The 24,066-nt window shown below is 41.9% G+C and overlaps 1 long non-coding RNA gene across 1 annotated transcript; it reads left to right on the top strand.

The window, feature by feature from the left end:
• The first annotated feature begins 21 nt into the window (after nt 1-21).
• LOC133144660 (uncharacterized) lies at nt 22-23,928 on the top strand. Its single transcript, XR_009710749.1, has 3 exons — nt 22-90; nt 6,246-6,395; nt 23,817-23,928. It is a non-coding gene; the product is annotated as an uncharacterized LOC133144660 (long non-coding RNA).
• The last annotated feature ends 138 nt before the right edge of the window (nt 23,929-24,066 follow it).

Genomic DNA, 24,066 nt, shown 5'->3' on the forward strand with positions numbered 1-24,066 from the left:
TTGCATCTTTTTCCTAAACACAAACAGCTCCAGTGCACCATTTTCATGTTGACCGGTCCTCAAAGTCCTGCAGCCAGCCGCCCTCCAGAGGTAAACAATAACATGTGTGTATGCATATGTGTGTGTCCACTGGGAATAGTCTGCCTTAAGGGCAACTGGTTCTGGTCCTGGTCCTGGTCGTCACACCTGTGAATGGCTTGACGGGAACAACAAGTAATGGACAAACTTGGCATTTACATGCAGTGCACACCTTGTCAATAGCTGCAAACAGATGGCTGGTCACACTAAAAAAAAAAAAAAGTGTTCTTAAACATCTCACATTAGGAGAAAAATAAACGTGTTCTCACATAATCCGCCAGAGGGCGCAGTTTACATGATTTAGCTGCTTTAGCGATGATTTTTCACCGTCAAAAAAACTGAAATAATCCACTTTGCATTTCTGTTCCTTGAAAACGATTCTGGCAGCTTCGAGTGCCATATTTGAAGGAGTTTAATAGTGGCCTGCCAGTGCACATAAATTTTAGGATACAATATCAGGTTTTGAATATGGAAGGTCAAAACAATTCATAGCGGGTGGCCGGTGCCAGTGTGTCGACTCATTGGCGCATCTCTCTCCTATCTGTGATAAAGTGAGCATCATTAGCATGATTTGTAATGTTATCTGTATATTATTTCACCCCCTTCTTTTTTTTTACGTTTTTAACCACCCAATGAGCCCCAGACATTTCCTCTCCAACATATTTTGTTTTTTGTCAATGTCAAAAGCAGGCCCATTTAGTGTTCTGAAATGGCCCACTTGTATCTGCTTGTCTGTTACAAATCTGTTCATATTTTCCATAAAACTGATAAATAGTCCCGAAAAACTAGTAGCGAATGTCATAAGCCTGAGACAATGTGCTCCGGTTTGATTTGAAGCCAACTGGATTTTTCCATGTGGTCTTTATGGGAAACAAATGGCGGAAAGCACGCTGTGACAGTCGAGCCTGCTGTAGTCTGCTGTTGACCTAAACAAAAAAACTCCAGGACCGCTATTTACTGCTCATTTGCATATTTGATAGACATGTATTGAATGTTACTGGCCAGGTCTTCACAGAACTTGGATGTTTAGTGGATTTCAGTCACTTGGAGTTCCGCAAGGTCTTCTTTTTTTTTTTTTTTTTTTTAAGTTTTTGGGATGGGGAACTGCTAAGCTGTCTTGGCCCTGCTTCCAATTTCCTCCAGCTCCTTTTGTTCTTGGTCTTCTCTCCTGGATGAAGATTTTTTTTTTGCCATGTTCCTTATGATACAAGTCTTGATCCTCTTTATATTCGTGCCCCATTTTCTCCGAATACTTTCCCCAACCTTGCTTTTCATCTTTTTTCTTTTTTTGTTACTGAAACCGCAGCCGTTCAAGCTGGAATTTCATGTAATAGCCGCAGAAGTTTCCAGATTGGAAACACTTCACTTGAGGATGAAGTGAGTAGGCGAGAGCGAGGGGGAAAAAAAAAAAAATCCAATGTGTAAGTTTACACCGGGCGACCTTGAGGGCAAACTGCACCTGTCCTCATTATTGCCGGGGCCCGTTCCTCGGAACGCAAGCTAATATTTACACGGCTTTCAGAGGCCGTAACGAGAACATTAATTCCAATTGAAAAGCAGGAATGCAAAGGTTCTGCTTTGCCTCCGACTAAAATCCAACCAGGCCTTCCTCCCTCGCAGCTGCAGCGGGTTGGATGTCACCGATCATGAGTTGCAAGCTTGAAGTCAATGCGTGCCACCGCTTTGGGTGACAAACATGCTGCTAAATAATTTCATCCAGCCATTATTATACCATGTTTCTACCACTACTGGGGAAAAAAAAGCCATATTAAGGTTTTTAATATCCATAATAGACTATCAAAATATTGTTTTCAGCCTTTGCATACAGTCATTCCTCAACATATGTTTTCATTCAACGCCGTTTGAACGGCACAGAACTAACATCTTATTATTTTTTTCTCAACAATCCACTTAACAGCAACCCGCAAGGTCTTATTTTATTCCAAATGTTGTTTTTGGATGATTGTTGTTACAAGTTGACAGCTAAATCCAGATTCAGTGTTGTGATGTTCCTAAAAAATGTACATTCCTCGCCATTAATCCACGATTTTTATGTTTGCGTTTATCCTGTTAGATCCACCCAGGATTCCTCTGATGACTTGGCTTTCATAACTTTGCATTCAACTCGACTTGATCCAATTCACACTGGTCATTTTTCCGTTCACTTCTTGCCCTGCCGTTTGCGTGTATCACTGCAGAGTAGACCTCTAATCAGGCTGTCATTACCAATTTAGATTTTGGCTTATCATCTGATAGCTTTCCCGAAAAATAAAACCAAAAAAATCCAAAGATATGAACCCGGAGGGAAGATTATTTTGCCAATTTGTATAGAACTGCTTTTCTTTCTCATTGTGGTTCCTGGATGTTTTTCCAACTTTTAGATCATGTATCCCGTGAAATTTTACCTCCAAAGTCTGCGTTTCTCATCCACCAAGAGTTGAAATCAATTGAAAAATTGTACACACAAATTTTCCCATGTCCTTGAACATTACATTTAATTTTTACATCCCCTTAGATGAGCTTTGCACATGCCTTTGGCACACGTGACCGAACACGGCACATATGCTTCACCTGTTAGCCTCCATTCGACTCTCCATTCAACACGGGAAGTGTTGAAAGCTCACTTCACGGTCCTCGTAAAGAACAAACCTTTTTCCAATTAGCCTCCCGTGTCGTTTCGGTCAGGCTTGCATCGAGTGCCAATGTTCGCCAGACCGACACCCGCTGCTACTCGCTCCAGAAGCGAGAATAAAAGATGAGCCTGTCAAAGGTTGTGTAGCATTTTGTCAGGACTCCCACGGCGTAGGCAGACTGTCAACGTCCGCATCAGTCAAACGGCTTAAGGACACTTATATGGTTCCTATAAGGGAGGTGGGGGGGCAGATTTTTTTTTTATGTCTGCACCGGGGCAGACAAAAGGATGCGTCATGTCAGCACCGTCATCTGTTATTTCCATTTTACAGCATGCTGATTGTCGCTAATAGTCCTTTTTTTGTCTCTTCTCTTGTAGTCTTTCCAGCTTCCAACATGTGTGTACTGTGCTCCATTAATCACATTAGCCAGCAAGGGAGACAATATAATTATTTTTATAAGCAGTGACACCATAATTGTATACCCAAAAGGCATTTCCCCCCCCCCCCATAATACTCTACACATGTGTATGTTGTGGGAGGCTCTGATTCAAGCTACTGTATATGTATTTTTTTTGCACAAGCTTTGAACTTTGGCTAAATTTAGTCCAGTGCGTCTTATCTATGGATTTTTATGATTTTATTACTAGTGTATAATTTGTGCATATTCTCTTACATATGGTAATTAAACAGTAAAACACCTGCGACTTATAGTCCAGTGCGCCTTATATATATATATATATATATATATATAAACAAAAAAAAATCCCTTAATTTTAGCTGGTGCGGTTTATAGTCCAGAAATTACAGTAATTATTTGAATTAGACAAAAACTCAAAATATGAAGGAGTGTCTCGGAAATATCTCAATGTACAGTGATCCCTCGCGACTTCGCGTTTTGTTTATCGCGGGTTCACTGCATCGCGGATTTTTTTTCCAAATTAAAAAAAACATTTAAAAGTTAAAATAAAACTTCTAAATTGAGGAAATATGTGTCTAACCCTTAGGACAATGTAGTATTGCTCCAAATGTTCGTTTACATTTATTAGCATATTTCTGCTAACTCGTTAGCCTACCCAGTACTTCTTGTTTATGACCGTAGTTTGCGGATTTCAATTATCGCGGGTGGATTGTGGAACCAATTAGCTGCGATAAACGAGGGATTACTGTATATACACCAATGCCAGTCCCGTATGTCAGCGCGTTGAAATATCTCTACAAGCATAACATGAATTGCCATGAAAAACGTTGGACATTTATGCCCCTCGGATGAATCATCCCACCAAAAATACCGACTGCTCGTAAATGCCGCTTTTGAAGCTCCCCGGGGAATACTTTGCCATAACTCTGGAGCTAACGTACCTCCACGAGGTGAATATTTTCACAACTCTACTTTTATGACAGCTACTGGGCTACGCTTAATATATTCCCCGTCAGTTCTTGTATCCAGTGCGTGTGTGTGTTTTGTCAAAGTGGTCATATTGCATGAGAAGAATTTCCCGGCACAGCACTAAACAAAAATGTCACTAGGTGTAGAAACTTGAATTATGATCTCGTCTCAATTTATTCACATTTAGTTACAATGTCCGTGCCTTGACTTATTTAGTTTAAATAATTGGCAACAGTTAGAAATATACATATGTAATATTTTAAACGTAACAATGTGTGACTCTGCCGTCTTAATTGGATTCAACTCGTTTGTGTGCCAAGAGTGCCACAAACGAAGGCCAACAGCTGTTTCCAAATGAATTTCAATTTTGAGCTTGAACATATTAAAGTCATAAATCAAATTTTGGACCAATTAGCTGATCTTGAATGATTTTTCAAGGCTTACCTGATGCAATTTTATTCATATGGGGATTGCTAACATTTTTTTTTTCCATGTTAGGCTTCATTTTTGCTCGAGTGACCTTTCGAAATGTTGAACAGAGAACCTCTCTTAAAGCTAGATTTGATTAAAGCGGGTTGGGTGGGACATGTGGTAATGGTTGTTTTAATGAAAGGCAAAAATTAGGCCGCAGTCGAGTGGTCTTGGTCAGAGGCACTTAGCAATCCCGACGGCGACACCTCCGCGAGGGCGGACCCACAAGCGGGCGCTCAAAGGGCGGACTGTTTACCGACACAACCCACTCATTGACACCCACCTCCGGCGCTGCACGGTCTGGTTCAAGTTTACAATATCTAAGAAGGGGGGGGTCTTAAAAAACATGTCACAACTCCGCTTTTCCAAAAAATGTCCCTGATTTGCGACAACCCACCTGCCTGTCATCGTTGACTAAGGTGGGAGCAAAGCGCTAACAGAGTATTTATCTTATGATGACATCATCAGGTAAGGTGATGGAGTGCTGTGTCATGCTTTATTTGCTTTTCCAGCGCTAAGCACATTACAAGTCATAGCAGCTCCGGGAAAACATGTCAGGATAAGCCACTTTGATGCACGACTGAAAAACATGAAATAATACAGGAACTGGAGAGAGAGAAAACAGAATTGTAGCGAGCTGTTGTCAATCACGGCTTAGCTTGGCCACGCGCCGCTAAAGTTACACGTCGGGGAATCCTGTACGTTCCAGACCCAAACGCCGAGGTGACGTTGTTCCAAAACGATGTCTCCATAGCGATGACAACAAACGGGCCTATTATAAACCATAAGTCATGATCTTAAAATATCCCAGCTACCGAGACCACCCCACTTGACAAAATATTAAATGAGTGTAATTAATTTTGTATGTTTCGAACAAGCCTGACACTCGCGGTAATTAGAAACACGTTTAATGCAATCAAGCAGTAAGCGTAAAGTAAGTTTGTGGGTCATATGATGGATGCTTGAATAGTCCCATTGTGACCCTGAGAACATTTTCAGCTCACAATAAGAGTGTCGAGCGTTAAAGACGTAGCGTGACCGCAGCTATTTATAGCGACGTTGGAAAAAAAACAAAAGTGGAGACTAAGAGAATGATTGTAGTTGACGATGGTTAAGGAAAGAGTGACAACGGTTTTGGTGAACAGCAACTCTTTCATGAACATGTCTTTATAGATTTTTGAAAAATGCACGCTAAAATTAGAGCCACTCCTGGAAACTAACATCTCATATTTCCATATTCACTCATACTTGTAAACTGTATGACACTTTAAATAAAAATGAGACATATTAAATAAATAACCGTTGTAAACGGTAGAAGGGCTGTGGCACGTTCCGAATGACTTAAAAGCTCATTATACTTCCATAAATGGAGCATGTCAGAGCTAATTTTGGAAATGATGTCACCTTGGACATTGAGAGACTCAGTGTACTCGTCTACAAATACATTGACTCCATTGAAATGAATTGAAATGCCGTTAATCGGTTCCCGTCACCCAAACACCACTTATTTGTTTTAAATTATCGATTGTAAATTAAATCTTTTCAGACCAAGTGAAATTGAATGATGACACGTGACCTCCAAAACATTTGAATTCATTTCCAAGTACTTTTGAGACGTCCCCGTGGCATGACTGACAATTGGATGTCCACCATTTTGCTCTCTGTTTTCATTCCAGGTCACTGAAAGATGAAGTTGGGAGGATGATCATTTCCTGGCACAGCTCGTGGATGAGGTCACTGTAGGAAAAGGAAGCGGAATGTACTTGCCTGACCTGTCAACTGGATATAGGAAATGTGAATCGTCATCTCGGAGCAAGCCGGCACAGGTCAGTCTGGGTCGTTTTCTTTTTCAGATGCAACTGGGACTTGGACAGTTCAGGTTTGAAGAACATTTTATTTTTGTATCTCTCAATCTGATTAACCAAACCCTTGCTCTGGTACCAAGTTGAGAATTCTGACCCCTTTTGACCTCTTTTGGGTCTGTCTACACTTAATACATATCCATATCACATAATTGTACCCCATGACCCTAAAATTCAAACTTCCAATCCTCTTTGAGGTCTAAGAGTGTAACTTTTGGACTAGCAGAACATACCGCTGTCGACGAACATGAACCCACCACAAAAAATTCGCAAGGTCAGCAACTCATAAGGACCTTAATTATAAGCTCCAAACAAACTCCACGGCTAAACATTAGCTTGCGGTGACAAATTCCAATCCGGTTCTGGTTCTGTTGAGACGCTTATCATTGGCAGAAAAACAACTCGAGTATTTATGAAGTCAACGGCCGAGATCATTTGACGAGTGTAAGCAAACAAAAGTCGTCCTACAAACAAACGCCGGTCCCGTAAACCCAAGCGGGCTTGAGGTGAAACCGGAGAAGAACATTACACTGCGGTAGGCCTTGAGATAGCGACGAGCCGGCACTTCGGAAATGAAAACGGATCTTCCGAGACGCGGGATTTGAATCGTCTAATAGAGGTGCCTCTATTTGTATGAAAGGGAAAAACCGCAGGCAGAAAGTCATCTGTAAGTCATTCTTCAGCCGTTTCTCGGTAATCATCTTTTCAACACGCCGTTGCCATCATCGTCTCGCGCTCATGTTTTCAATTGCATCCCTTTTGGCTAATATTAAGAATTAGCTTCAAGCGCTTGTTGACACACAGCGCTCTTCAACACGGGTATGCTAACGCCTAGCGAGCGAGCCCACCCTTTTTGGTAAAGCTTTATTCCTCCCCAACTATTATTATGCTATTTCAATCGGCGAGCGAGGGGAGGAGGAGGAAAGAGAGAGGAATGAAAAACACAAGGTCATTGAGAGAGATTTCTTTCTTTCACACAATGTGTTAGCGTAAGATATTCATTTCCTCTGCGATTCCTCCGCCTCCCTTCCAGCACTTTGTTTTTCTTCTCCATCACTTTCAGCGTTTGCTGGCCGAGGTGGTCCAGGTCGCATCGAGTCCACTGGATCCCGTTTCGATCTTGGAGCCGTCCCTCCCAATCGGCTTCCTCAACGGCGAGCCGCGCAGCTGCGCTAACTCGACCTTTGCGTCGCACTTCTCCGACGCCAAAGGCCATTAAGAGGCGCGTGTTTGACGTCCCGCCTTTATTTTGCGATTCAACTTAAAAAGACAATTTTATTTCGCTAATTTGTGAGATTTAAACCTTTGATTGACTGCGTAGCAACAAAGCCGGTCAAATGATTCATCGACGCCATCTTAATAGTTTGATAACAAGCAAATAAAATGGCTGTAAATTTTCCTCCAGTTCTGTTTCTCCTCACCTTTAAAGTTGATCTGCTTAGCCAGAACAAGTTCTTCAAACTGCACGGGTTTGTCCGTGAGTTATGAGACAGTCTCATCATAAATCTGCAAAGCAAAAGCTAACAACAACGCGGTTGTATTTCTAAAGGCTAATTATTACAGCACATGGAAAGCGAATCTCTTCCATGTGGCAAGCAGAACGATTCAAAGTGCCACATGGTTCTTTTGTCGGTCCCCCCGCGCACAGAGTCCATTTTCAATCCTTAATGGGCTGATTTCATCAGTGCAGACAATCAGGAAAAGGAAGAGGATGTTTTGGAAATCCAGACCGATCCAAATGAGATCTACTTTCCCAAAGCGGATGGAACTTAATATGCCGATCCGAGGCCACACAAGTCAGTCAGGTGTTCGATTTATCGTTGTCTGGCGGGCTGGATTTCGATCAACCTGCTCTATTTTTTTATTTTTAAAGTGGGTCAATAGATGACAGAGTTGTGGCGGGACAACTCGGCACATAACATCCTGAGCATCTGACACTTCCTGGCATGCTAGTCACATGACCTGGCTCATTGTGACAACACTGCATCAGTTACTTCTTTTTTTTTAAAGTTTCTCAAAAACCATTCAAGTTGTATTCCTCACTAAAACTGAAAATATCTAGCAGTGGTTTTCCCATGTGTTGCTAATTACCCGACAATACGCAGAAGTAGCCAGCAGACCTCCAGCGCCAAGGAGAAACATTGTTAAGTATATTAGACTGTGAGGTTAAAGGTTTAACAAAATAAAAGCCACTCCACTGTCTTTTCTCGCTGTCCTTAAGCCAACGCTGGCTGCCTTGCAGACTTTCGGGTCATGTTTGCAGCTCTCTCTGGACTTTTACTTACTTGCCAAAAAACTAGTCGTGGCAAGAATAGAAGTTGCCTCCCATGGTTGATGACGATCAAATTGGGGATATATATATATTTTTTCCCCCGTAATCATACATCCTCAAGAGGGTGATGTACATCTTCATGAAAGTCAGAGTAGCAAGGTTTTAAGTCCTCCAGGGCTAATTCGGCAGCTTGGGTTACTTCAGCTCATTCTTCCCTCCTTTTTTTCCACATGCATAGGAAAACTAAGTCTGACTAAGAGGTGGGCCGCGGTGGATCGGGTTGGCCTTGGAGGGAAAAAAAAAAAAACATGAGCGTACCGGGCCTTTGACACGTTTCCCCGGTTTCATCCCGGCATCTCCTTCTTAGTTTGATTTGCTATATGTAGCACTTCGATTTCAACTTGACCTTTCTTGATAGGTCGCCACACGACCGCAATTAGACTTGATCACTTTGGCTTCATAGCTTGTAAAAAAAAATAAATAAAAAAAATACACAATAGCGTCTCGTTTTATGTACTCAAACATTTTTTGACATGAAACATAAACGAGCCCAGCAATTCATTCAACTGTTCTCATCTGCAGGCCATCTCGGCTGCACAGATGTTCCCTCTCAGGGGGGATATTCAGGATTTGGGGTTTTGTTTTGAAGCGTCGGGCCAGTGACGCGCTCCAAAGCCTTTGGAGATTTCAGTGGCGGACTGAGACGGAGTCCATTCGCCCTGCTTGTTGAACTCCACAAAAGATGCTTAGCTGGCGCTGACAGCGGTTTTTAAGTGAGGCACAAAATATGTATGCGTGTCCATTATATATCTATTTTTTATTAAGACTAACCCACTTAACCTCTGACGACCCGTTTGAGTCTTTGCGATATTTGCAATAAGGCCGCTCCCGTTCCCAGTAGTCAAATACAGATGCTGTGTCGCGGCCTTCTGTGTTTGATTTAATTTTCGAATCGGTTAAAAATCCTGAGTTGACGGCTCGTTTTACACTCCCATTCATCTAATCCCAAATTGACAATTCGCAGCTTCCTTTTCAACGTAACGGGAAGCCGAAAAATGGACATTTGAACTTGTTAGGGGTGTTTTTTAGTTTTTTGCTTTTTGTTGACTTTCACGCCTATTGGGGCATCTGGTTTCCTTTTTTAGGTTTGTTATCTAACTCGCAGCGCCCACTGCAGTCAAACGTACACAACTTGAGGATTTCAATGTGTTTCCATTTTGAAAGCACTCTGGAAAAATAAAGTCCCGGCCAAGTGTTATTTTCTTTCTAAGTACACTTGAGTGGGTGTTAAAACATGCAAACATGTTTCTCTTTATCTGTTGCGAGGACCATCGTAAGAACGACAAAAGGCGTCAACGGAGATGATCTCGTGATTTAGTCGGGAAATCAAACACCGTGAAAATAATCGAGTTGAAAGCTCAATTAAGACTGTTCGGTCTTGCTTAATGCTTTTTGACTTTGGATTTACATGGCTGAAGTTGTTCTCCATTGTAGTCGAGCTCGACCAATCAGACGCGAGTATTAATTGGCACAGGAACAATTCCATCATATGCAAAGTTAAACCAAATGTCAAACATCGTTGAGGTAAAGATGGTAATTAAGACCAGATTTTTCAAAAATGTTATTAAAATGAAACGTCCAGACACAACAATGCCTCCGCAGCTGGGACCGGTGGTACCCAACACTAAAACCTTACATTTGATCCAAACAAGATGATTTCCCTTTTATTTTTGCGGTTCTGAAAATTTCCACTGCGTTGTCGCCGAGCGTAACTCTGCTGTTTGAAAAGGATGAGGTCGGGATTCGCTGAGGTTTCAAATGGGAAACAGACCAGCGGGGGGGAATCATCCAGGAGTGATTATGTGGGACGGCGAGGTCGGTAAAAACGTGACGTCTCGCCGCCTCTTGGGAATACTTTCTGCATTTTTATATTGAAATTATTTTTGTATCACACGGTGCCAAGCTGTTTTGGCAACACGTCAAGAAACTGTAGGCGGACGCTTATTTTATTAAGAGTGAGAATATGATCCCTGCGATTTTCTATCAATTGTCATAATGACTTATTTGCTTACGCAGCGATTCCTGGCATAGCTTCATTTCTGGCACATGCTAATGTAGCGTCCTGCATTATGCTGGTGGTCCTTCATTCTCCTTTTTTATTTACTTTTGGCCAGTAATAATCTGGGTGCATAGAAGTCAACTATTCCTATTAGTTGAAAATTATTCTTACTTTGAGTGATGACTTCAAGATGCTACCTGTTTATCAGACAGCAAAAATAAATGAAAAAATGATGGATTTTTTTTTTTTTTTTGTGACTTTGGCTCACAGGATACAGCAGGTTGGCTTTTTTCGGTGGCATGGAGTCGTAATTTGAACCGCGTGTGCCGTTACCGCTTCTTCTTCCTGATTTCATCGACATTCCTTCCCGCTTTCATTTCGCAGGCCGCTTTATGGAATATTTCCTTCCTTTGATCATAATATCCAAATGATTCTTCCCTTGAACTTGAATGTATATAAAGTTTGCGCGGCGCTACGTCGCTTATTCCTCGTGTCGGCTGATGTGCGGCACATCTGCATCCCAGCTGAGCGTTCCCCGAGGCGAAGTCTGCGCTCTTTGCTTTTCAACATCGTGTGTGCGGAGGTGTGCATGCGTTTCTGTCCGCCAGCTACGATAAAGCAAATGTGAAGAGTGATTGGGGAAAAAAAAAAAAATGGATGTCTTTGACAGGGGTGTCAAACTGTGGCTGGCGGGCCAAATGTGGCCCAATCGAGTCGCGTGACGGACGCGAGATGGCCACCGGTGCTCTGTGCTTTGATTTCCTCGACTGAGTCCCTCCTTTGAGCATGTCCATGCATGCTTCATTGATGGCAGAGGTGAAGTTAGTGACCTTTTTTTTTTTTTTTCAGCATCATTTTACAGTCTTGTAAAGACGAGACCACCCCTGAGTCGGTTCCACTCGACGTAAAAACTGAGAATGAGAAATACTTTTTTTTTTTATATGTTCACCTCAAGGTTGTGTTTATTGACTCAATTACAGCGAGTACAAGGCGTCTATTGAAGCAAGGCCTTGATTGTACAAGAGAGCTTTATTTACAAACGCGTGTTTAGCGTATGTGCGACGTTAGCCGTTGACCGAGAAGAAGGATGCTTCTTTAATGTGGGCAATGGCGCCGAGCGAGGTGTTTATTTGAGTGGAGGCCACGTTTTAAGATCTACCATTTGCACCTTTTGATGCTATTAAAACAACCTCGGGAGAGAGAATAAAAGCACTCAGCCGAGATATAACCGACGGATTGACTAGCGTCGAGCATTTGGCTCTATTTGGCGAAACGGCGCTAGAAAATAATAAATAATTAAGGTCGCAACCCCAAGTTTAGGGAAAGCTTCACAGGACAAACCACTGATGCACATCTTGGAAGCATTTAAATAGGAAGCTGGGAAGATTTATTTCTCGACATCACTTTCTGCTACGCCCGCGCCTTTGAGTCTTTATCTCCTTGAGCATCTTTTCCGAAAGTAATTTATGAAAGACTATAATTTTAACAAGATGGTTCTGAGGACAGTAAAAAAAAAAAATCTCATCCCATTACTATGCGATTAAATCATTTAAATGTGTTTTTGCCATCAGTGGTCAAATTTATTGACGTCTACTTGAAACTTGTAATTTACACTAAATGTTCATTAAATTGAATCCAGTCGAGTTCACACTGCGATATGTCTCCGGCCACCAACACTATTTTTTCCTCAGTGTTGTTTTGAAAAATAAAAAGTACATTCTACTATCTGGGCTTGAGTGCAGACAGGATATTATGATAGGCATACTTTCCCCAAACAGGAAACATTTAAAGGCGAGTAACAATGTGGTTTGTTGTGGATCTGGTTTGTTTAGACCACAGACGTCCCCCTTCATGACCCCCATCGTGATTGTATGCAAATTCGTGTTTTATTTTGACTCGCTCCTTCAAGTGATGAAAAGGAATTAGTGTCCATCTGATTTTTGTCGAGGCTTATCAGACCAAGTTGTTGTGTCAAGTCCAAGTTGTGTTATCACGCAGGAAAAGGAAAGCAGAAATAAATGGCTGCAAGCTTACCAATGCAGTCCAGTTACGATCAATTTATTGCCCACAGAGAGAAGTGACCTATTTATAGACCTCGTCCATCATCTATTCTAAAATTGGCCTGAATTTCTCGAATACTATTTTTATAGTTTAGTGTTGCAGGAAGACACTTTTACTGTGAAGGTTCTTCCATACTTGGAATGAATTTGAATCACAAGAAGAACCCAAAACACACCCAAAAACAATCTAAGGAATTCAAATCAAATGTTTACAAACTCTGTTTTTGTAAATACATTTCTGCGGGATGAAACAAAAACGCTAGGAAGGAAAAGTATAGATTGCTTCTGCTGCAACCAAGATAGAAAATGAAAGGGTTGGTGACTGAGAAAATTAAAGGAAAATAAATGGGAGGGTTAAGGGGGGTGGAAAAAGTGAAGATGACTGGAGCCGGAGGGAGTGACCGCCAGGCTCGCTTGAGATGGAGTGAGGAACACGCCGATATGTTGAAAACCTCACAATTGACGGTGTTTGATTTCCCAAGTAATTACCATTCCTCAGCCTCGGCACATTCCCAATCTGGGCCTATCTTATATCCACGCCGCATTCCCTAAATGATTAGCTGGACCGCTGCTTTTCCAGAAAAAAATAACAAAATGGCGCTTATTCGATCCAACAGCGGCTCCGCTCAACAGCGTGAAAAGAACTGGCGTCAATGACCGTGGTGTTTTTTTTTAGTTTGAGAAACATAAGCGGGCATCCAAGTGGGGTGTGTGCCGCACGTCGTATTTCTCCATCCCAACCTGGCGTGGGAGAGATTCGATACCGGCCGAGCGCATCAGCGGGACCTCGCTCGCACTCTGGAGGTCCAAAGTCCCGCTGCGATTCCGTCAGTCCGCTCATCAATCACTGTCGGAGGCGTCCCTGAAGTTTGCAGCGCAATAAAATCGCACTCATATTTTCCGATATTTTCGCAAGGGCGGCGTGTGAACGAGACTTAAAGACATGCGGGAGATATTGCACATAGCTTCCATGTCCCGGTCCGCTCCTGTCGTCGGCCCCTCCCTTCCCCTATTTTCATCAATGTGCTTAATTATGACAATGAATTCTTAAACAGATTGGAAAATAATGGCCGAAAAGCTTTTTTTTTTTTTTTTTTTTAATGGAAATAACGGATTACTTTATTAGCATCTGACTCAAAGAGATTGTATGTATTTATTTGACTTGATGGAATAACGGAATGTTAAAGAGGCCCCGTTGAACCCGGGTTCTCGTATGAATGAGCAATGGCGGCCGCATAAAAGACAAGAGCTTGCTTCACTTGGAAATCTCTCAGGCATATCATCAACATTTTTTTGTTCTTCCACAGACGCTGGATGTTTATAGAAGTGACATTTGTGTATTTGCCGAAGGATAAGGGGATGAATTGAGGCAAAACAGAGGAGGAGGGAAATAAATGTGTGAAAACAAACAGTGAATTCAGATACAAGGATGAATATAAAATACATTTTCTCTCGCTGTCTTCCAAGGCCCATCTTTTATGACTTTTGAATGATGGCTCTTCCAACCTTGGTAAAGCCATTATTTGCGCTTTTTTTTTTTTTTTTTTCCACCTCCTCTGTGGGAGCGAGAATAAATATGACGCATTTCTCTTTTCCAAACCGGTGTTCCAAAATATTCCTTAGTGTTGCGCGTTTTTGGAAACGTTTGATCAATACATTTCCCCAGGAGACGGCTGACTTTGCAAAACTTTCCCTCCGATGCTAATAAACATCTCACGTTTGTGTGTTCCATTTTAAACATTCATGAGGAATGTTCTAGGTTTTCTTTTTCTATTTATGTTCCAATGTGAGCTGAACTGACGACTCTTTGGGTTATAAATCAAGTTGAAAATGTGTTGGAGCAGACGTCATGGAAACGTCTACGAGTTGTGAAAGCAACAGGCAGCGTATTCGACATTGTTAAGCGTATGGCCAGACCACAGGGGGATACTGGGAGAATAATACACTTCCCAGGGCCAGCATTCATCTGTTTTCATTTTTTCCCGATAAATATTGTGACTTGTAGCAAGAAACTCAAATGGGAGACAGTATTTGAACTTCCAGGTTGAATCGAGGTCAAAGGTCATGTCGGATCCAACTCCCGACAATGCATCTCGAGGAAGAAAATATTCTTGACCGCAAATTGCTTCTGATTGAACCACTTTGCTTAGAAAATATTTTTGGCCGTTTTAATCAAAATTAGCTTCTTGATGCTCTATGGAAGAGGAACAAAAAAAAAGACAAAGAGCAACACAAAGTATCAAATTCTGCTGATGGACGAAGCAAAACAAGGCAAATATTCACCGGTTCGGGTTTATAGGCCACAAGCCTCAAATAAAAAGAATAAAAATATCCACATTGCTCCGGAATGACCTAATTCCTTATATGGCGTTTCCTGAACGGGAAGTTAGCGGAGACATTTTTGTTCTACCGATGAGCTGCTTTCGATCAGCTTTGATCCGCGATTTGTTTTTCGATTTAATTGACGTGCGTGTGTGTAGCGCATGGACTTGATGTCTTCATTCGACGTAGCGCTGCGGTGGGGCCCTCCTTGCTGGGTGGACTAAGTGCGTTGCCGCATACCGCTGTGCTAATTTCCTCATGCGGGAGGTCTCGCCAGATGAAGTCCTACATGTGGCCGCGGTTACAAGTTGATTGTTTTAAAAAAAAAAAAAATCATCACACCCCCAGTCTCGCCTTGCCTTGTCACCACTGCGAGCGAGAAACAAATGGAGTCTAATGGCATTCTTGGCATAGTTGCTCGCATAGAGACACCCGTTTCCTTCTTTCGTGGATCTGGGTGGTGTGGCCCAGGCAGTTTGGAATTTCTTTGGGCCGGGAGATCAGCTTTGATTTATCAGGATGTACTTTCTGGAAAGGTGTTTGCACGCTCAGAAGTGCGTCGAAAGCATGAGTTGGAAAGCGGAGATTTGTGATTTTTACATTTGAAGCTCAAGTTACTTTTATGGATGAGTAGAGTTGGAAATGGATGGAAATGTTCAGGGTTTTTTTTTTTTTTTGTAGTTCATGTGTAGTTTTTTGCATGTTGCTAAAAACAGAGTTTAGAATTAATACGTACAGTCATCGGTGTTGATGGCGACGATTAGTCTTGAGTTTTTTTTTTAACCTTTCGAGAATTGATTTAAGAAAAAAAACATTTGGAAAAAAGTGGCTGGAGAAAACGATGCTTAATGCGCTTGAACAGATTCCCCATTGAAGGCTAAGTTGGGCGGGGCTGCTGAGTCAAGGCGGCCATGTTCACCTGCGCTGGTTTGCTTCCACACACACACACACCATCTTTACTTCTAATCTCAACAAGGTGTTCACCCGCCCCTGAAAACATAAACTGATCTGGCAAAGTTTATCAAAATAAAGAGTGAGCTGGTTTTTGCTCAGGACTGGAGCCACTCTTGACACACCTTTTTTTTTTTAAATGGAGGCTTTTAGTATGTTGGGCTGCTTTTTGTAACATTTGGTTCTAATCTTCGTTTATTCAATGTTGCACGTATTCCCTTGTGATCCCGTTTTCACCACAACATCACTTTTTTGTTCTTTTTTTTTTTTCCATTCGGAAACAAAAAACGATGAACACCTCTTGAGTCAGCCTAAAAAATGCCTCGCATTCCATGCCGATTCTCCGCTGTGGGTCTGCTCAAATTAGAAACGTCTTTCTCCTCAGGTATCAAATCCTGAACCTTAAAAAAAAAAAAAACGCTAGCAAGATTTAAACGTAGCCTCACCCGCTAACCTCATACCTGCCTTAAAACGTTTGCGAGTTCCCAGGACTTGTATGAGCGCTGCGGTTCCCGTGAGACTCCAATCTTTCTAATGAGAGAACCTTTCAGGCTAGACGTTGTGGGCTCTGGCTCAAGTCTCCAGCCCATGCTGTTCCCACCACAAAGAAACATGCCAAGTTATTCACTCAGACATCCCTGGCCAAAATGTCTCCAGTCTTAAACTTTACTTTCTGTCCATTGCTCTCTTCCACTTTGCTACTACTTTATTCACTTCTTCCAGATTGATTATGAGCCAAATATTTGATGCAACAAGGAGATACATTTCAAAATGTAAATGGATGAATCGTGCAAGGTTTGATATTTCATGATCTATTTCCAGATTGTTTCACGCTGCTTTGGCCCTCAAGATTGCTGTCTTGAGTGTGGAGATGGAGTACTTTAATCCTCGGCATAACTTTATTGAAATATTAATCTTTGGGATAGATGGGTGGATGGAACAAGCCGCAATGATAATACACATAAACCTTTTACGAGACGTGTTTCTTTTGAAATTTATAAGAAATTGCCTTTGTATGATTATATAGCTTAGCAACATGACCTGTTGTCCCGTTTCCCCATTTTTATAACTTTCACATTTGTCTGTTAGTTGTTAGGGCTGCAAAATAAAAAAATAATAAAAAAGTAAGATATCGATATCTAAATGAAAACTTTAAGGACTGCAATAAAATAAAATAAAACAAAATAAATAAAATAAATTAATTAATCAAATAAAATAAATAACATAAATAAAATAAATACAAAATCAAAAATTAAATAAAGCTATTCAGTAAGATATAGATACCTAAATGAAATATATTTTTCTACTTTAACCACACGCTGCCTAAGGTCATAACTCATAACAACGCGTAATGGTGGCATGCAATCATATATATTTACGAGAAACGCAACAAACCAACAGACATATTTGGACTTATACTACGTGCGAAATGACTTCCATAAATCGTGATGGGTATCAATTTGGCCAGCGCTGCGGGCAAATACGTCTTCCAGGAGCATTGCTGTGCTTGGCGTGTGGGTTGAGTGACGGTGTTTGCTTAGCATGTGATAGCTCGGGCTAAGCGGCAGAGAGGAAATAGCACCAGCAAAAGGGTGGCCAGTTGTGAAGGAGGTCCTCCATCTGTGCAAACAGCACCAAGCGAAGCCAGTCATTTATTACCTCTGGTCAACAGTGAAAAATTTGGGCCCCGACACAAAACAGGAGGCGGCCCGCCAGCTCCGTTTGGGCCAAGTCGGAATGTAAGGTGCAGACTTATTTGTGGATTTGGAGGTGCCGTGTCTTCTACCATAGCAACAATTTTCTCTCTTTCATGTGCGCTCGTTTCTCTCCTTAGCAGAGCTCTTAAATTTTGCGAGAGAAGGCTCAATGACTCTTTTCTTTTCTTTCCCTCCTTTTTTTTTTGCTTTCAAGAATGTCTGCAATGCTTCCCAGGAATCCCGCCTTGTTGACTTTGGTTTGGGATAAAAGGTACGGGTCTCCTCTGTTCTCCCGGCTGATCCGAAAGGTGATTAGGCCGGCCTCAACGTGAGCCCGTGCATAACCCCGCACGCTGGCCCAGACAGATTACTTCACGTTCCTGTGTGCTCCCGTTTGTTCGGCAGGGAAAAACAGATAGATGGAGAAGCTTGCTTCTGGAAAAGTCAAAAAGGTCAAAGGTCAACTGTCACTTTGGGACTTGATGGATGGCTGCTACTGAATGGATGGAAGTTCAGGGCAATATTCTGTCATGTTGTAATCAGCTCTTAAATCAAAACCTTAAAAATGAGCCCCGAAACACTCCCAAGTGCTAAAAATGTCACTTTTCCCATTGTTTCAAGAAATTAGTGGTGTTTTCAAACGATAAAATTTTGGGAGACGCGCCCGCCTCCGTAGGATCAACAAGCTTGTGACGGAGTGCCAGAGACAGGAATGGGAAGTCTGGAAGGATTGCATGTTGACTTCTTCTAATGTTGCTTTTGGTCCATTTATTGGCAGACACAATCTAAGATGACAACACTTTGAGCCATAGTAATGGTTTGTTTGCAGGCTGGATTGACTCATCAAGAATGGTTTGACCTTCATAGTTGTCCTTTTCCCTCAACGTTTTAATTACCATCACCTCTCCTGCCTATTAATGTATCAGGTAGTGGGTAGAAATACTGAGTTTGGGTTCACACCTACCATGCATGCTTGAGAGAAATCAAGATTGGCTTCCAAGGGCCAACAATAATATTGTGTTTAATCTAGATATCATTACATGCAGAAAAGCATGCGGGATTCAAGGTCACCATTGTGTTGCTCAAGCAGTTTTTCAGTGGTCTTATGATTGGCTGTTTCCTTTGGAAAACCCAACCCAGGAGAGTTCACAACATTAATAAAGTCATTAATTCATCTGTTTTGTTATTTTATGATCAATTTAAATAAAAAAAAACAAAATGATTTTATAATAAATAATTTAATTTAATAATAGTAATATTATTCAAATTAAAATTTGAAAATAAATTAGAAAATAAAATTAGAAAATACAATTTAAATTAGAAAATAAAATTAAAATTATAGAATAAAATAAGAAAAATAAAATAAAATTTAATAATAGTAATAATACTACAATTAAAATTATAAAATAAAATAAAATTATAAAATTAAAATGTAAAATAAAATAAGATTTAATTAATTTTTTAGATATAATAGTGTCGAATAAGTTTGAAGGCATTTCTGTGTGTTTTGGGGATTATGACATGTTCTGTTGAAGGCATGGCATCAAGTACTCACGACAGGGCTCAGCCCTCCGCTACCCCCGAATAGATTAATTTTTATCGCGAAGGGTAAGCACTCCAAGCATCAAATGCATCTTATTAACTCATCCCAAATATTGACATTAAAAATGTTAGCCAAAGAGTGGATTTTTTTTTTCCACAGCTGATGCAAATATATCAAAGTGCATCAAATGTCTCGATTTATTTTGGAGCCCGGTCTGCACTGTTTTCATTTGCTCTTATTTAAATGTTCAGGCACGTGAAGTGCCTCCAAGCCGTGTTTGTTTGCATGGAGCGAGATCCCGACGCGAGTGGTCACTGGAGACTTGTGTTGAAACATCCGTGCCAGCTGTGAACACACGTACTTTAAAACCATCCCTTTTTGGGTCACATCACTCAGGACTCGTGTTTGAGATGTCGTAAAAGGTTACAAAACTAATGTAGAGGAGGAAAGAGAAGAAGAAGGTCGGATATGGAGCTCACAACGTGCCATGCCATGCGATGGAGCCGGACCCATCGTTTCTGCATTACAGGCACCGAGTGCCAAAAATTCCCTCCATGGAAGGAATGTCCTCCTAACCAGCTCCATGTGAAGTGTTTAAAAGCGGACCACAGCCCCGCTGGTTGGGTTGAGGGCTCAACCTTAAACACACACACACGAAATACGGAGCCGATGACGAGCGAGAGGAGAATGTGAGAGATGTCGTGATTGTAGATTAAGAAGAAACAAAGATCTGCAATTTTAGATTAGAAGAACTGTGCTCGTCCTTGGATTCAAGGAACAAGGGCAAACGTTTCCAGATCGGTTCCGAACTCCATTTGCCGGGCTGGTATCATCAGACACCAGATGGAGACGTTGTGACAAAACGAGATCAGATTCCCAGATAAAACCAATTGCAGTTAAGTACAAAGCGGTTCCCTCATCTAAGATTCAAGAACCTAGCTTTCATTTTTGAAAGATTAAAGACCAAGCCATTAAAATAATTTGGATGGATGACTAATGGCGAATCGTTCCCAACCTTTTCCAATGTGTCTGGTAATCCCCTGTTGTTTATTTTCTCATCATCTTCAAATCCCAAGACCGCCCTTTTTACGTCTTTCCTGAACACACGCTCGCTCGCTCCCACACCTGCGCAGCTGACAGAAAAATTCTGACCTTGTCCTATACGAGCTCCTGGCCGTCGCTCCAACAATAATGTTTATACGTCTGTCTCAGGAAAGAAAAGACACGCCTGCTGCTCGCGGCTAGTCAAAGCAGGAAATCTACATGTCCCGAGCCGGCATCTCGTGAAGATAAACACCCGAGAGTGTACAAAACAGGGACAGGCCAGAGCAGCGGGCGTTTGGAATCCAAGAAGGCGCTAATTGGTTAAAGCCAGTCGCCGTTTTGTCGGACGACAACTTGGAAAAATCACATTCGACGTGTAAAGAATGGAGAAATACCAAACGAAATGTGCTGACATTTTTCTCGCACCTCGTATTCCGTCATTTCCCACCATAGAAATAAAATCAAACGTTTTATTTCAAAGCACCGCATTGCTACATCTCAATTTATTCTCTTTGGCCCTTGGTCGTTTCTTGTAAAGCTGTTGTTGGAGCACATCTGTCTTTCCATCCATGCAAGTTATGCCCGTTATCTGAATCAGGTTTTGACGGCGTTCTAGGACTCGACGCCTCCTTGGGTGGTCCTCCGCGGCAGTTTGGATGCTACGTGTTAGCGAAGAAAAGCTAAAGGCCCGCTGTCTGTTTTCATTCACATATAAAAAGAAAACACAGAAGGGCGAAATCTTTTAGCTAGCATCGTAGCGTCATGCTATTTAAATCGAATCACTAAAAAAACGGCCTTTTATATCCAAAGCAGATCGATTTGGTGAAGTGATGACTTTTTCATTCTGGGACAGAACATCAAGTACTTTTGGGTTATTTTATCGTGACGTACATAATCCGGAAACTCAAGAGTTCAAACAATACTTGTGCCTTTGGGTGGAAAAACTCAAATGCCGTCTTAGTTCCGTCTTTTCTGTCGTGAAGAAACAAGTGGAGGTTATTCATTAAAAACTGAAGTGATAGATGAAACTCATACGCAAAAGGTTTTACGGCACCCTCGTCCAACAAGGTCACTTTGTTCCCGCTTTGTACGCCCGGCGTGATCAAGGCGGCAAAATGATCCCACCTGACAGTTGAGAATTCAGAAATGGTTCTAACTGAGTCTCGGGTTTTGTGTTCTTGAAACGTTTGCACATGGCGCGTTGGAAATACAAAGCGGCTCACGTGACGATTTGGAGGTGACGCCGGTGTGATTTCTTACTTTGCTGATTATGGGTGGCGGAAACAGCTGTTTAGGGAGGAGGTTCCTGTGAGCATCAAGGTCAGGGTGCGTCATAAATCGGAAGCCGACCCCGTGTGTGTGTGTGTGTGTGCTTGTGTGTGTGTGAGCAGGCCGCTTGATGCGGTCGTGTCACTTTAAAGACACAAGGAAGACAAGAGGTCAACAAGAGGTCAAGTGGCCAAATGTTTGTTGTAACAGACTCGTACAAAAAGTAAGAGGACGACGGTAAGGCCCTCGCAAAAGCCTATGGGAACGTTTCTCAGTGAGGGGGTCAAAGGTCAAGGGAAAAGATTGCAGGCACAGCTCAGTCGCTCCTGAAATTTCATGTCAGAATTAGATGAGGCCATCTTGCAGATTAAATGTAACATTTGTAATTTGTAAATATGTTTTGGGTGAGTTGATCCCACAATATGGAACTTTTGTCGCCCCCTTGTGGTAGTTGGAGAACTTTCAAATGTTTGTATGCTTTCAACTTGGGCATGTCTGCCTACTGCAAATCTTGCATCACCGACTCCTGTTTTGCGTTCTCCTTTTGTAATCCTTCCCTTCAACACTGAGGTGCTTGTTTGAGTTGCTGCTTGCTTTTTTTTTTTTTGGGTCAGTCTTGCTCACAGCTGCTTCAGCCTACGCGATTGCTTCAGTGAATTCTGCTAAACTAATCATTGCTTGTTTGCATAAAACACATCTTGAGCCCGGGGGCATGGGAAATCTGGACTATGTGAACGGCAGACAGATTTGTCTTATGTTCAATCAGTTGAATTTGTCTCTACTTGTTTGGGCTGCAATTATCTTTTCCTCACTGATATCAATTAAGTCAATTGCTGGGGAAATTACACTTGAACAATGTGTTTGTATTTTTGGAAATCATAATCTGATTTTACAGGGCTAAAAAGCGAAGTGTGGGGAGTCTCTGATACTGTGATCATGTGACTTTTCGCCACAAAAATTCAATTTCTCCATCCAAAGCTAAATCCAGCTGCCTCCAATCTGTATCCATATTATATCTTATTCACTTTCCTAAATAGCCACGCTAGCACTAGCGCAGTGCCAGCTGAGCATAATGGCAGAATCCCAAAACCCTCACTAAAGAATTTCCTTGGACAAGTTTGGTTTGAAAGCTCTTAATTTTTATCCAGCACATAAAATCACATTCCCAATGACGTGCCATGGCTTTTTCAATGCAACATTCCTTCGTTCTCATGCTGCCTGTCCACCAGACAGACATCTTTGACTACACCATCATCCTCTTCCACACGATAATTCCTTTCCTCTTTTGTGCATGTGTGAATGCCTGGCATTCCTTTGAGAGGCTGCAACAAAGATGAACCGCATCACCTGAGTAAAAATGGCTCTTTTCAATCCATGCTGCTGGGAAACTACCGACGTATAAAAGGCCCGAGAGAAAAGAGCGAACGCCTGCTGTCCTCACGTGAACTTTAACCTTCCAAAAGGTTGAATTTAATTCGAGACCCAGTTGCATTCAAAGTGGGCCCTAAATTATCTGGGCTTAGATTAAAACGTATTATACCAATTATCAACATACAATCCTTTCCTCAGAGTGAGATTAATTTAAATGAGTTTGACCCTAACGTGATTTGGAATCAATCTCACAAGCCCTCTTTCAACACACGCCAACCATTCACCCCAAAAGTTTGGACACACACCCCTTTGACGAGAACAGAACCCCCCCCCCCCAAAATTTGAAAACATAGCCGGTCTATGTTTGGTGGGTGTGGTGTACAGGGTGGAGTGTATCGGTTACGCCAACCTGCCTTTCATGACTTATTTCGGGAGGACTTTGACGTATATCAAGGCTGTGTGATGCGACGGAACGATTTTGCCAGGTTGTTTGTTGACACTCGTAACTGCTGGAATGGAATGAAAGGGAGAGTTAAATTGAAGGGGGTGAAAAAAAAAACATGACATCGTCAGGTGCGTCTTGTCGGGAATGTTTCACCTTGTAAAAGTAACAGCAGAGTGGGAGGTGACTTTGCTTTTCCAAGAGGTGTGTATGGGCTGACCCGGAGTTCTGATATATATATTTTTTTAACGAACTATAGCTATGGAGACGATGTGGTTGCTTGTGTTTTCCAATTTTTTTCCCCTTCTCAAAAGAGGGAGTGCGCCAAACAATAAGGTCCCACTTGTTCCCGCAGGAACACACACCCCGGGATGGATGAATGGCGGGCCTAAAAGCAACACAGGGCTCCTATTGATGACATCATCATTGGGCATCTGGTCACTCCACCCTTTCCACCTTCAGAGAACGATTCAGTGAGGGCGACACTCGCAGACGTGACGGCTCGGGTTTATTTAGTTTCAGGTTATTCCATTTCAACAGCTCATTAAGTGCGGACCCAAAAACATTTGAATACATTTGATCATTTATCCCTTTGGGCGATAATC

The sequence above is a fragment of the Syngnathus typhle genome, linkage group LG20 (genome assembly GCF_033458585.1).
Source record: "Syngnathus typhle isolate RoL2023-S1 ecotype Sweden linkage group LG20, RoL_Styp_1.0, whole genome shotgun sequence".
In the NCBI taxonomy this organism is placed as follows: domain Eukaryota; kingdom Metazoa; phylum Chordata; class Actinopteri; order Syngnathiformes; family Syngnathidae; genus Syngnathus; species Syngnathus typhle.